Source organism: Octopus bimaculoides, chromosome 4 (assembly GCF_001194135.2).
Source record: "Octopus bimaculoides isolate UCB-OBI-ISO-001 chromosome 4, ASM119413v2, whole genome shotgun sequence".
NCBI lineage: Eukaryota > Metazoa > Mollusca > Cephalopoda > Octopoda > Octopodidae > Octopus > Octopus bimaculoides.
This window is the reverse complement of record NC_068984.1, coordinates 3,186,332-3,199,159: the sequence shown is the minus strand read 5'-3', so window position 1 is coordinate 3,199,159 and position 12,828 is coordinate 3,186,332. Positions and strand designations below refer to the sequence as shown.

At 39.4% G+C, this 12,828-nt stretch overlaps 1 protein-coding gene and 1 non-coding gene across 6 annotated transcripts in view; one reads left to right on the top strand and one right to left on the bottom strand.

Moving 5' to 3' along the window:
* Positions 1 to 12,828, bottom strand: part of LOC106870014 (serine-rich adhesin for platelets) — a 462,526-nt gene that overhangs the window by 9,144 nt on the left and 440,554 nt on the right. Inside the window, exon 1 of one of the 5 annotated variants that reach the window (XM_014915994.2) lies at positions 8,917 to 9,265. The exons of the other annotated variants lie outside the window; for them this stretch is intronic. The gene's annotated coding sequence lies outside the window, so the exon portion shown is untranslated. Of the gene's footprint in view, positions 1 to 8,916; positions 9,266 to 12,828 lie in introns of those variants that run through there. 5 annotated transcript variants of the gene reach the window in all.
* On the top strand, positions 12,385 to 12,478 carry Trnai-uau (transfer RNA isoleucine (anticodon UAU)). The gene is made up of 2 exons: positions 12,385 to 12,422; positions 12,443 to 12,478. It is a non-coding gene; the product is annotated as a tRNA-Ile (tRNA).

Here is a 12,828-nt window from a genome sequence, read left to right as displayed (position 1 = left end):
ATAAAACTGAGGAACTTTTAATGGAACAAATTTGAGATAAAAATCGAAAAAAGTTATTTTTTTAAAATAAGCTGTAAAAATAAAATAAAATAAATTTTTAGGTTTGTAATCGAAGAATGAAACTATTAGAAGACCATGTGATTGAGAAATCATATAAAATTAGAGAATATGATGTTGTGGATCGTGATTGCTAGCGGTTAAAACGGGAATTGTGTAAGTTTTATAGCCTTCGTGACACAAAAGCACGAGTAACTTCTCTAGAAACAAAACAAAATGCATTGAAAAAGAAGTGAAAAACAATTTGATAAATTCTTTTCTGTTTCTATTATTTTCGCTAATTATCTCTACATTTATATGAAGAATAGAATCCATTAGTAACATCTCGTGACTTTGAAATCTCTCTCAGAATTTCGTTGAAGTAATTAAGTCACAAGACACAGCCTGTCGCCTTTACAAGTTACATAACCACATTCATTTGAAAAAACTAGTTAACGCATAAGTGTTCATCTCTCTCCTTGAACAATGATGATGATGATGATGATGATCACCATCATCATCATCACCACCACCACTGTGATCAACACCATCATCATTTTATTGATATGACGCCAAACAAGTTCTATGCACGTGCGTTTGTGTGTGCATGTGTGTGTGTGTGTGTGTGTGTGTGTGTGTGTGTGTTTCTCCGTGGAAGGGTATGGAGTGTGAAAGTCTAACGTCATATCCTATATTGCTTTAAATACACTCTTCCCTCTTTGTTATTCCGCCATCCATTTTATATGACCATCACCATCAACATATGCACACATTGAGCAAAGCCTACTAGAATTAGCTAACAAATCTGCCTTAAATCACAGCTCGCCGCCATAAAAAAAAAGATACATTAAATAACGTTGTCATAGATACACTGTGCCTGAACAAAAGACATGATGGTCATAGATGGAACGTCATTGTTCAAAAGGATTCCCAGTCACAACTACATTGCTGTTAAACAACAACAACAGCATAAACCTTTCGCCTACTCCAACCCCATCCTTCATTTGAAGTCTTCCCCGACAACAAGACGTCAACCCTAAAACGTGACAATCCTTTTCTGTCCTCCGACCGAATTGCCTCGGCCATCTTTTTTCTCGAGGTCTTTTGGCATCATGCAGCAAGAAGCAAGGTCCGAGCTCTCTGCAGAAGAAAATACAAGGGAGATGCTCACAAGGAGTTGAAATGCTGGACTACTACTACTACTACTGCTACCATCACCACCACTACCACCACCACCACTACCATTAGCGCCTTAAACGGTCAGAGTACTGAACCGTTCCGCTGTACAGTGCATGTCAGCCAATGTACTGCTAGTTCCACTACTGATCGCATAACACACTTTAATACCTTGATTCAAGCTCCTTACCACCCAGCAGCTAACAATCTCATCATCATCATCATCATCATCATCATCATCATCATCATCATCATCATCATCATCATCATCATCATCATCATCACCATCATCGTCGTCGTTTAACGTCCACTTTTCCATATTTGCGAGGCTCGAACGGAGTTAATTGAAGCAGATTTTCAACGGCCAGGTGCCCTTACCTATTTCGAAGTAAGGTGATATTTCCACTTGACCAGAATGTAGTTGCAGAACGTCAGAGAGGAATGGCATTGATTGTATGACAAAGACATGTATACAAGCGATGGTTGCACTTACACCGTTTAAAAACCGAGGCAGCTCTTTGTCTCATAAACTAGCGGTTTGACAAATAGAGATCGGTAAAATATGTAAAAAGACTTAAAAATAAGTATAGCATCGGCATTAGGCCCTTGTGACATTGTCGGTCTTGGGTGAATGGAGACATTGTGGATAACAAAGAATTATGTTTTTGGAGAAGATAGTTCCTCTAGTGTTGATGCCGTTATGAAATGCACGATCGATACCCTGACGAATGGTTGGTATTAGGAAGAGCAATCGGTGGTTGAAAATATTTAATGAGTCGTAGTTCTCTGAGCACGCTGAGCACGAACTAACTCGAACTGTGAAGACTCGTCCAACTCATGCTAGCGTGGATAGAGTACGTAAATGATGTTGATTATGATGCTGATAACGGTGACAGAACATATACATTTGTGCTTCTCTCACACCGACTTATTCGTGTGCGCATGTCTCCGTGCGTGCGTGTGCTTGCGTATGCGTGTGTGTGTGTTTGTGTGTTTGTGTGTTTGTGTATGTGTGTGTGTGTGTGTGTGTGTGTGTGTGTGTGTGTGTGTGTGTGTGTGTGTGTGTGTGTGTGTGTGTGTGTGTGTTTATACTGAAGCAGATAGTTTTGAGCATGCTCCTGTCTTTAAATTTTCTTCGCCGCTGCCGCCATCACACATCTACCCCCTTCCTCCTCCTCCTCCTTCTCCTCCTCTTCTATCAGATGCTGTTTGTTTACATTGCTGTCACTGCTATAAATATGACATCCGTAGGAAACTAGTTCTACCAATATTTGTGTTCAGTGGCGCGGAAAGGAAGTTATCTAAACTGGCTCACACTTTTTGATGTGGAGCGGAAAATCTGGTCCTCCTCCTATCACACACACACACACACACACACACACACACACACACTGACACAAGCAAATACTTGAATTACTAAATACTATAAAGTACGTTTCCCTTCGTTGCTCATATTTCCGTAAATGCCCTCCATAACGCCTCTATACATGTCAATATACATACATACATACATACACATGCACACACGTATATATATGTGTATATATATTTGTATTGTATTCGAACACACACACACGCGCACAGATACAAGTTTGGTGCGGCTTCAGAAATTACGTTGATTTGGTTTATTTATAAATCTGTCAGCAATATTTGGTAACTAGAAATGTGTTATGTTTCTGGTAGTGTTAATCACAGACAGACAGACACACACACGTTTATGTGTTTGTGTTTGTGTGTGGGTGTGTGTGTGCGTGTGTGCGTGTGTGTGTAGGACATTGCCATGTACATATTTAGTTACGTTTGTTGCAACTTCATCAAATATCCGTCTAATACAAACATCAACCTTAAATTCTATACCTTGTTCTCCTACAAACCATTACTACTACCCTCGCCACCACCATCACCATCGTCAGTACTGCCACCGTTAGCACCATCCCTACTACTTCCCCAACAATGTCATTATCACCAGCTTCACCACCACCACCATCATCATCAAGTCCATCATCGTCACTACCATCATCATTATCATCATCATGCCCACCACCTCACCATTATTGCCACCACCACCACCACCACCATCATCATCACCCTCACCACCCGCACAATTTCCGCCACCAACACCTCCCCCACTTTCATCATCACTATCATCCGCATCACCATTTCCTTTGTCCACAAAGTGTTATCTATTATCGCCAGTGCTAGTTTTGACAGCTAAAGCTGCACTTTAGATTGATCCGGTTTAATACCCGTTGTTTTCACGGGTATTTTATATTTCAATGATGTTTTTAACCGCTCAACGCCATTAAAACTTCTCAACTGTGTCAATCATAAATATAAAACATTGAGGTAAATAATGATTTCTTATAAATTTCTGTTTTTTTTTTTTCATACATGTAATTAAAAGAATAATTATTATCACTAATGATAACTCTAGACATGCTTTGGCCCTCCTTAATGTTTATGGTATTTACCAAACACGAAAATAATGAAGACGATGTACAGGGTGCCCGTGAAGTCCCAGTCATGGATGAGGATATTTAAAATAAAGACGCCGGGAAATTTTCCAGGGATGACTCCTGCATGACGAATATATAGTTAAGTTTGCTAGCTAAAACATTTTAATTTAGGGAGTAAAAAGAAAATTACACCCAGACGAAAGTTGATTTGATGTTAGCTTGCTGTACTGTGACTGGAAAGATCAATAACCAATCTTATTGATCTTCTTACGAAAATTACAAAGTTTAGAAACCTTGCGATAAGAGACTGTGTAATCGGCTGAATCAACTCTAGCTTTATAAATGGAACGTATTTCGTATTGACAAAGTTAACCCGAAGGACTTTGGTCTTTCCAAATGTGAAGGACGAAATAAAATAGTCGAGAGTCTCATTATTTCTGAGCAGGCAGGAAATTTATTGGCAGGAATAATTTAATTTTCAATTAATATGATCTGATTTTTTTCTGCATTATTATTTTTTTTGTCTTGAAATAAATTTCTGTAAATTCTTGCATTTCTTCTCAAAGAAAAATATCAATTTGATAAGAAGGCATCGGTTTTTAGTTGTCATCCGACTTCGTCGTTGGTGTCAAAATCTCTCACTTTTTCCATCATCCACCAGTTTCAGAAATATTACGAAGAGAACAACAGCGCTGCCTGTCGTCACTTGATTGAGCTGTTGTAGCGGATTTATCGATTAAAGCCGGATGAAGAACAAAGTTAGCTCCAGCTGGATTGTAATTTAAAATATAGAAGGATAAAACAAGCTTCTGTAATTTTCTGTTTTGTGCGACTCTTCTCCGTTCCCGCCAAGTCACTACTCTACTTTCCTTTTTTTATTTTCCATTTTTTTTTTGGTTCTTTTATTTTTCCTTATTTAATTTCCTTCCGTTCGTCTAAACGAGGATTCCAGATCGTTTATGAACTGGAAAGTGCTCTGTGACCCAAAAGGGATTGGAATAACACATCATTGTTGGCTTCCCAACCGACCACTCATGTTTGTAACCAACAAAGACGTTACAACACTTCAATAGACTTTAGATCAGATTTCAAGATAGTCCTGTTTTTCTTATTTTTATTTTTTTCATTCATGACGATAAGATTTGATAGTATGGTACAGTATAAGAGTAGCTTGGAATGAATGTATTAATGTGCTGGGTCGGAGAGTGGAGTCTGAAGGCTGGTAAAGCGGGAATAGATGATAGAAAACTATTTAATTGACCTCAACTCAAATATCAGTAGCATATTGAAATAAAGTATCACTTAAAATAAACAAAAACTGAACGATAAAATCATTTCCTTTGTCATTAAAATTAGCGGTTGCTTTGTATCCCTACATTTCAACGCTTTAATATTATCTCGAAACCATAAAGGTAATTTTACTTTCAACATTTTTCTTCTGATCTACATCCTTGTCAATAAGAAGGGTTTTTTTTTTTACAAGTCACCTGCGTTTTATTCTAAGAGATGTTCCTTTTTAAACGCTGTGACCTTTGACTTAGCGTGAAATTTCTTTTGTGTCAGTAAAAACACAGGAAAGAGGATAACATTCTCCTCACAAACACGAAACGCCTCATTGATTTCTCGGTGGTGGTGCTACGAGTTTTAACGATGATTATTCCCATACACCCCCATCTCTCACCCCCTTTCTCTCTCTCTCGGCATTTATCTCGCTTCATTCATCTTTTCTAAACACACGCACTCTCCCCATTTCTCGCCATACTCCACCTCTAAAAGTTGCTACCGTATTACAATATCTACTACTAAAACTACCACCATTACTACCATTAATACTACTAACAATTTGGGACAACGAACCAACTTGTATGGGGTCGCACTAAACCAACTAAAAATAACAGCCAAATCTCCCTCAAATCATACCTGAACACATTAAAAGAAGGACACATCAAGTAATGCTGTCTTAGTTATCCCCGAAAAGGATTGTCTCTAATTAGATGCTTACAATAAGTTCATTAACAGCTGAGGAGCCTCTCTGGAGACAACAACACCGTCTGCCCTGCCTTGTGGGAGGTGGGACCGATCTTCACGATGGTCTTGGACGATTGCTGGATTCGAACTACTCGCTGTAACATCTGTTTGACATAAGCCCACAGGTCAGCAATGCTTGGATACTGCATGTGCACGTACAGTACAGTTTCGTCGCTCTTTACCCATCCCGGGCAGTCCAACCGAAGCCATGCAGAAGACAGAAACGCAGAAAAATAAATTGAAATAGGAATTACAAGCGCATACTTCGTTGGGGGCTGGTGTACAAGACGAGCCCCAGAATTTCTGTTAAGACGTAGAAATGTCTGGCATACGCTGTATGAAACTGGACAATTTGGATTTGAATCAGCAACTGGGAATATTTCACAAGGTAGATGTAGATGCCTTATTAACCTGATTTATAAAGGTGACTCCCAAAGCGTAAATATTAGAAGACCTCCAGATTATTGAAAGCTTTTATGTGGCGTTTAAGGTTATATTCCATACAATCACAAATATGTTAGAATCTGGCACTAATACTCGTTTATTCCAGTGACCGAAAAGGCTATAGAGACAAGAGAATTGCCTAGGATGCCCCGAAATGGGATCGAACCCGAAGTTTGGAGCCTGCAAACCAAACTTCATAATTATTTGTCTAATCTTTCTATAAATACTTCTTTTGAAACGTAACTGTAAATTTGAATACAGAATATTCAGTATTTCATATTTTGTTGTAGTTTTCATGTTAACATGGCAAGTATAGTGAGAGGATTGCTGTTTTATAACACCAGACTAGCGCTGATCGATGTAAACCGATGATCAAAGAATTCCCAGCCCTCACGACCCCAAAACATCGAATATCTAGGACTACAGTATCTAATGTGTACTTCCATTTTTTCCTTCTTTTTATAGACGATAGAGTGTGATATGGATGTTTGGCTGCTATTTCTGGTAGCCGGTTGTCTTATATAAGGTGTGCTTGATAAAAGGGCAAAGTTTCGTGTAGTAATTAGCTGTTGTTGTCACCACGATTCACACAGTGACACAAAGGGAGTGAGGGACTAGACACAGGAAAGAATAGGACTAAGCAGGGTTGATAGGTGGGGTTGGGGGCTGTGTTAATAAACACACTAATGACTGCATTAAATTAGTCTGAACACACCTCAACCACGTACTTAATGCAGGAGCATATATACAGCATCTATCTATCTATCTATCTATCTAGTTGGAATTTACAAAAAAAAAAAAAAAAAAAAAAAAAACAAGACAAAAGACAAAGACAGGTGTGTAAACAACAAACAGATGTATTGGTTTAACGCTCGGGAAGTGAGAAAGCCTTTTACTTTTCGAGCCTACGCTCTTTGACAGAAAGGAACACAGAAATAAACAGGGAGAGGAAATAGAAAAGGGTTTAGTGGTTAGCGATCAATCATATACATACACACATACACTCGTTTGTTTATACATACATGTATGGATATGCGATTGCCTATACAAACAGATACATTAGCATATATATGTATATGTATATATATATATATGCATACACGCACACACACTTACCTGTTCGCAAACGCACCCAGTCTGAGACGTTGACCTTTGCACACACATGCTGTCGCACCTCTACAAGCCTTCATTTGCAACTATATACCTCACCTACATAAACACCCACTATTAGATGCCTCCACGCATCCACGCACACACACACACACCAATCTACACATATGCAGCACACCTGCATACATGTATTTACATGCACACACTCCCCTTAATGCACACGTTTGACGAGACGAGGATGCGCCTAAGTGGTCGTCACTTGACTTGCTAGAAATAGCAGCCAAGTATATCTCTCTCTCTCTCTCTCTCTCTCTCTCTCTCTCTCTCTCTCTCCCTCTAGGTTTCTCTGTCACACTGTCTGTTTGTCGCTGTCTCTGTCCGTCTGTATCTGTCTGTCTCTGTTTTTATCGCTACCTCTCTCTCTCTCTCTCTCTCTCAGGTCACAACTAAACGTCTTAAAAAGTGTAGAGAGAACTACAGTTTGGTGCCCCAACCTCAGAGATTTTGTTTTGTCGTAACTATTTTAAAAATGAATATTTTGTAATGAAATTTTGCAGAAATATCTTTCTGAAGTTGCAGATTACAATTGTATTGATAAAATTCCAAAAACAATTTTGGGCCAGTTTCCTATCATTCTAACTTCTTTGTATCTTTAAACGACATACATTTTCGAGGGTATAGATTATGCAACGCTGACCTTTCAGACAAATAAATCTTTTTAAAAAAGTGTAAATTGCTAAAGTTACGGAAATTGTTGCAAACAATTTCGGGGAAGGATGTGAAAGAACGACCCTTAATACTGCCAAAGCAACAGGCACTCTGGCGGTTATGGTGATGAGGGTTCCAGTTGATCCTATCAACGTGTAAGTGGTTGAGCACTCTACAGGCACGCGTGCCCTTAATGAAATTCTCAGGGAGACTCATTATGACACGGAATATGAAAAAGCTGGCCCTTTCAATTACAGGTACAACTCATTTTTACCAACGGAGTGGACTGAAGCAAAATGAAAAAAAGTGTCTTTTTAAGGACACAACGCATCTCCGGAAATCGAACACACGACCATACACGGTAATGAGCCGAATACCCTAACCAATAAACCATGTGCCTTCCAAAGCAATCATAAGCATAATCATAAAAGACATCCTCGAAAATGGTATGTCCTCAAACCCTTGAAGAATATACGTTTTTCAGAAGTTATGAAGAAACAAAATCGAAGGAGACTGGCACGAAACTTTAGATACAGTCGCGGCTGAACCTAACACGCGCACACACACACAAACAAACAAACAAACAAACACACGCATAAGTGAGGAGAGATGGTCATGTATTTTCATAGATGCTGGCTGTATTACATAATCAGAAGCACCACTCAGTCGAATACACAACACTCACACTCGCTTCTGCGTGTGTGTGTGCGTACGCGTGTATATGGTTGTATGCGTTTATACATGTGTGTGCGTGTGTACGCGTGTATATGGGTGTACGCGTTTATGCATGTGTGTGTATACATTTATGCATGTGTGTGTGTGTGTGTGTTGAGGGGACAGAAAGAACATTATTTTATGTAACAAAGTGCAGTTTCTTTATTCGATGAAGTTACGACAGAGGTGCGCGTGCCTAAAGTATCAAAGACTAATCGTAAAATATATCATAACAATGACATACCTGAGGAAGATATAGCAGAGCTGCGGATTTAAGGGGTTTTGAAGGGTCATTTATTCCTGCAGGGTTCTCAGCCGAACTCTGAACTCCCTATGAATAAATTCCATTGACTTTGTTGGCTGTAGTTCGATCCGTCTAGTGTTCCCCACTCTTGCAGGCATACAATGATAGGGGACGCGAAGGGGTCACGCATTTTCAACGAGAGACACCTTTTGTTGTAGTCGTCGTTGTTATTTTCTTGTTTTTGCTGAAGTAAATAACAAGTTCCCGACAGTAGAAGCATTCACTTCATGGTTGTTCTCGCTGTTGTTGTTGTTGTTGCCAATGCTGAAGCGACATGCTACACCGACGACGCCGTCCTCAACAAATGACAACCTCACTTGTTGCTACTACTTTTATCAATTAAACAGCTCTGAGTCACGTGAACGAAACAAGTTCTCGCCTAACCTCCGAACCTCCATTCATTTAGCCCTACCCCCGCCCCTCCTCCACCCATTCAATCCCACAATCCCCCATCCCAGTTGCTTTGTTATTGTGTCTTTTTGTATTTTTGTTGTTGGCGGTATTTTTTTAATTCGTTTTTCATTGTAAATCACAAACCGGGCCCTCTCACACAGATCTTCTTTAATAAGAGCTTTAAACAATTGAAATGGATCTTCGTCGATGCCGACGACGCATTTAGTTGTTCCATCAATTCGACTTATTGAATAATTAGCATGAAGGTGGCTGAGTATCCCACAGACAAGTGACCTTTTAACGTAATTTTTAAATAGTGGATCATATGGCTGGGCCATGAAATTTCAGGGAGAATCTACCTGACGGGTTTCCGTACAGTTTCCAGCTACTCCGTCTAACTCACAAAGATTGGCCCTGGGGACTAGCAATAAGACAATGCGGTCAAACACGGGACCATGGGTGCCAAGTGAACCCTTTAAACATTCGTTGATGTGTGTGTGTGCGTGCGTGTGTGTGTGTAGGCGTCAACTTTAAAATTCATCCGTAGCTTAATCCCAGTACTATCCGTCCCCTACAAAAATCATGCTGGCGTCACATCACATCATTAATACACAACTATCTAACTTCAACTGGCCCAGCAGTCTTTAATATCGTGCCAATATACATAACAGAAGAAAACGACAGTGTCCTGGATGAAAGCCTCCAACAAATTCCAGATAAAGACCACCCGCGCCGGGATATATCGCTGCAAACAGTAACTCGAATGGTCTAGGGTGCCCAAACAAGGACTGTAATATGAAACATCATTAACTTTTCCAGGCAGTGCTATTAAATTAGACATGGCCTGAGCCAATACAGGTCGAAACTTATCTAACTGAATGCACACACACAAACACACACACACACACACACACACACACAGATACACACACAAACACACACATATATATATATATAAATATATATATATACATACATATATAAATATACACAGTTTCACGGAAAAAGAACAAAAGAAACAGCAGAGGACTCTCAAAATCCAATCAATCAGTGGCACAGTGAAGATTTGTAAGATATTCGAAAGATTCTCCACCCGAGATTCTTTAGATACATGTACTTGGGTGCGTGCATCGGCCACTCAACTAACACACCAACTCAACCGCTTATTCATAAACATAAACTCAAAAAGTCTTGTCTCTTTGTTAGCGACCGGCTTGAACTCTCTCAAGAAGAGCTTAAATAAAACTCAAAGAAAACATACATTCTTTTTCTTTTTACTTGTTTCAGTCATTTGACTGCGGTCATGCTGGAGCACCGGCTTTGGTCGATCAAATCGACCCCAAGACTTATTCTTTGTAAGCCTAGTACTTATCCTCTCGGTCTCTTTGAGTTTGCGCGTTGGTCTACTTTTTTTAATTTTTTTATTTAGTTTTCCTTTATACTCCGACCAGCCGTGAGAAGCGTGCAGCAGACTTGATGCGAACATTTCTTGGGTAATAGTTGCAGTGGTATATTTTCCACGTTGCATGAATGATGTACCAATGACGCCGACGTAGGAGAGAACAAAAGGGTTTGAGGCACCAGCGAAATTGCAGAGAAATGGTTTGAGTTGAGAATGAGAACTATGGGCAGAATTCTTGCTATTCGGGTCTTGGGCTAAGCTGTTCAGTGTTTCTCATCCAAAGTCCATAAATATCATTTTAAGTCAACAAAGGTCATTTATGAGGTCAGACTGGAAATATAACAAAAGGGACCACTCAGGGCCGACTACTGCATGAATACTTAAGAGTAAAGTTACTACTCATGAAGTAAACCAAGAAATCTTAATAAAAAAAATGTCAAACTCTAAATGGTTGAATTCTGGTTAAAAAAGGGCAGGGAGTATAAATTGTGATTGAAATTACTTATATTCTGCTGTGGAGGTGACGACCTGGTTGCAATATGAGCTGATATCTGAACCGAGATGTAAGACATATTGTCGGGTTGAGACAGCAATAATGGACTCCACGATACATAATGTCAAAAAGAAAAGATGGCTAGAGTATTTTTGATCATATAATTGCTGGCTCAGCAACAGTGATGTTGTCGAGTCAGCGATAAAGCGCCTATGTAGTCACCCGGGCTGCTATACATAACAACTAAATAACCAAAAATAGCCACACTTATCATCTTGATAATGGATATTGTAAACTTAGAAGAAAAAGACAGGAGAGTGGTCACAGTTGGAACGCCTTTGTTCCTCGGTTTGATCGATCAAAGCTGACCTTTCATGTTACAGAATTGTAGAAGACAATGAAAACTGCTATTTATTAGCGACAGAAACTGTATTACTACCAGAAGGCAATCTTTATGTCGATGATTTGTTAAAGGGCCGAATATTGCGTTATTAGACTCGAGAGATCCTCTCCCACAGGCGCACGTTCCATTAAAGCAGAGACATGAATCGTAGCAGACGAGAAGTGTCAGTTATGGGTGCCAGAACTCCCATTTCACGTGATTTCAGTCTTCCGGACCTCATCAGTGGGAGGCATCCGGTTACCGTTTACCTGTCAAATCTCTCTGCCTCGATCTATATAACATCAGCACCTTTTCAGACACTGATGTCTCGAATAGCCAGAGAGCTTATTAAAAGTTAATTATTAGCGACGAAAGCAGTATTAGTACCAAAAAGGTAATTGTTATATCCAACTTAACATGGATGTTTCAATTGAATACCGAATACTGTGTTATTAGAATCAAGAGATTGTTTCATATGGGAGTATAAAAGCACTGGCATAAATCGTAGCAGACGATAATCGTCTATTTTGTTTTCTCTCTCTCTTCTTCTTTCTCTGTCTTTCACTCGCCTCCCTCTCTCATTTTGTCTTTGTGTCCTTCTCATTTCTCTCTCCCTCCTCGTCTCTACGTCTCTCGTGATTTATGATAAATCGATTGTTTCTTAAATCAATTGATAATACAGAAATATAAAATAATTCTACACTGAAATATATATTTGAACAACTGCTCTGATGTATTGCCCCGGTGGCGCAATCGGTTAGCGCGCCGTACTTATAGACAGTACATTTAAATAGATATGCGGAGGTTGTGAGTTCGACCCTCACTCGGGGCAATAATTTTTGCTTCTAAGACTGGATTCGCGAGATGTGTTTTCACTGTCCTGTTTTTGTTACCAACTTTGACCCTCCGCAAATCCCAAATTTTATTTAATTTGCTTTTCGGGAGCGACTGTTTTGACGAAGACGCATCTTGACCTAACGCTCGAAATGCGGAGAAGATAAAAACAGGGGACAACTGATGAAGGGTTGTTCTTTATGTTGCCTGTTTCGTTTTTCTATTTGTTTACGCTTTTTGACGTCCTGTGCCCATATATGCATGTCTATATACATATATATATATATATTTATATATGTAAGCATGTACATGTATGTATATATGCATATATATATATATATATATATA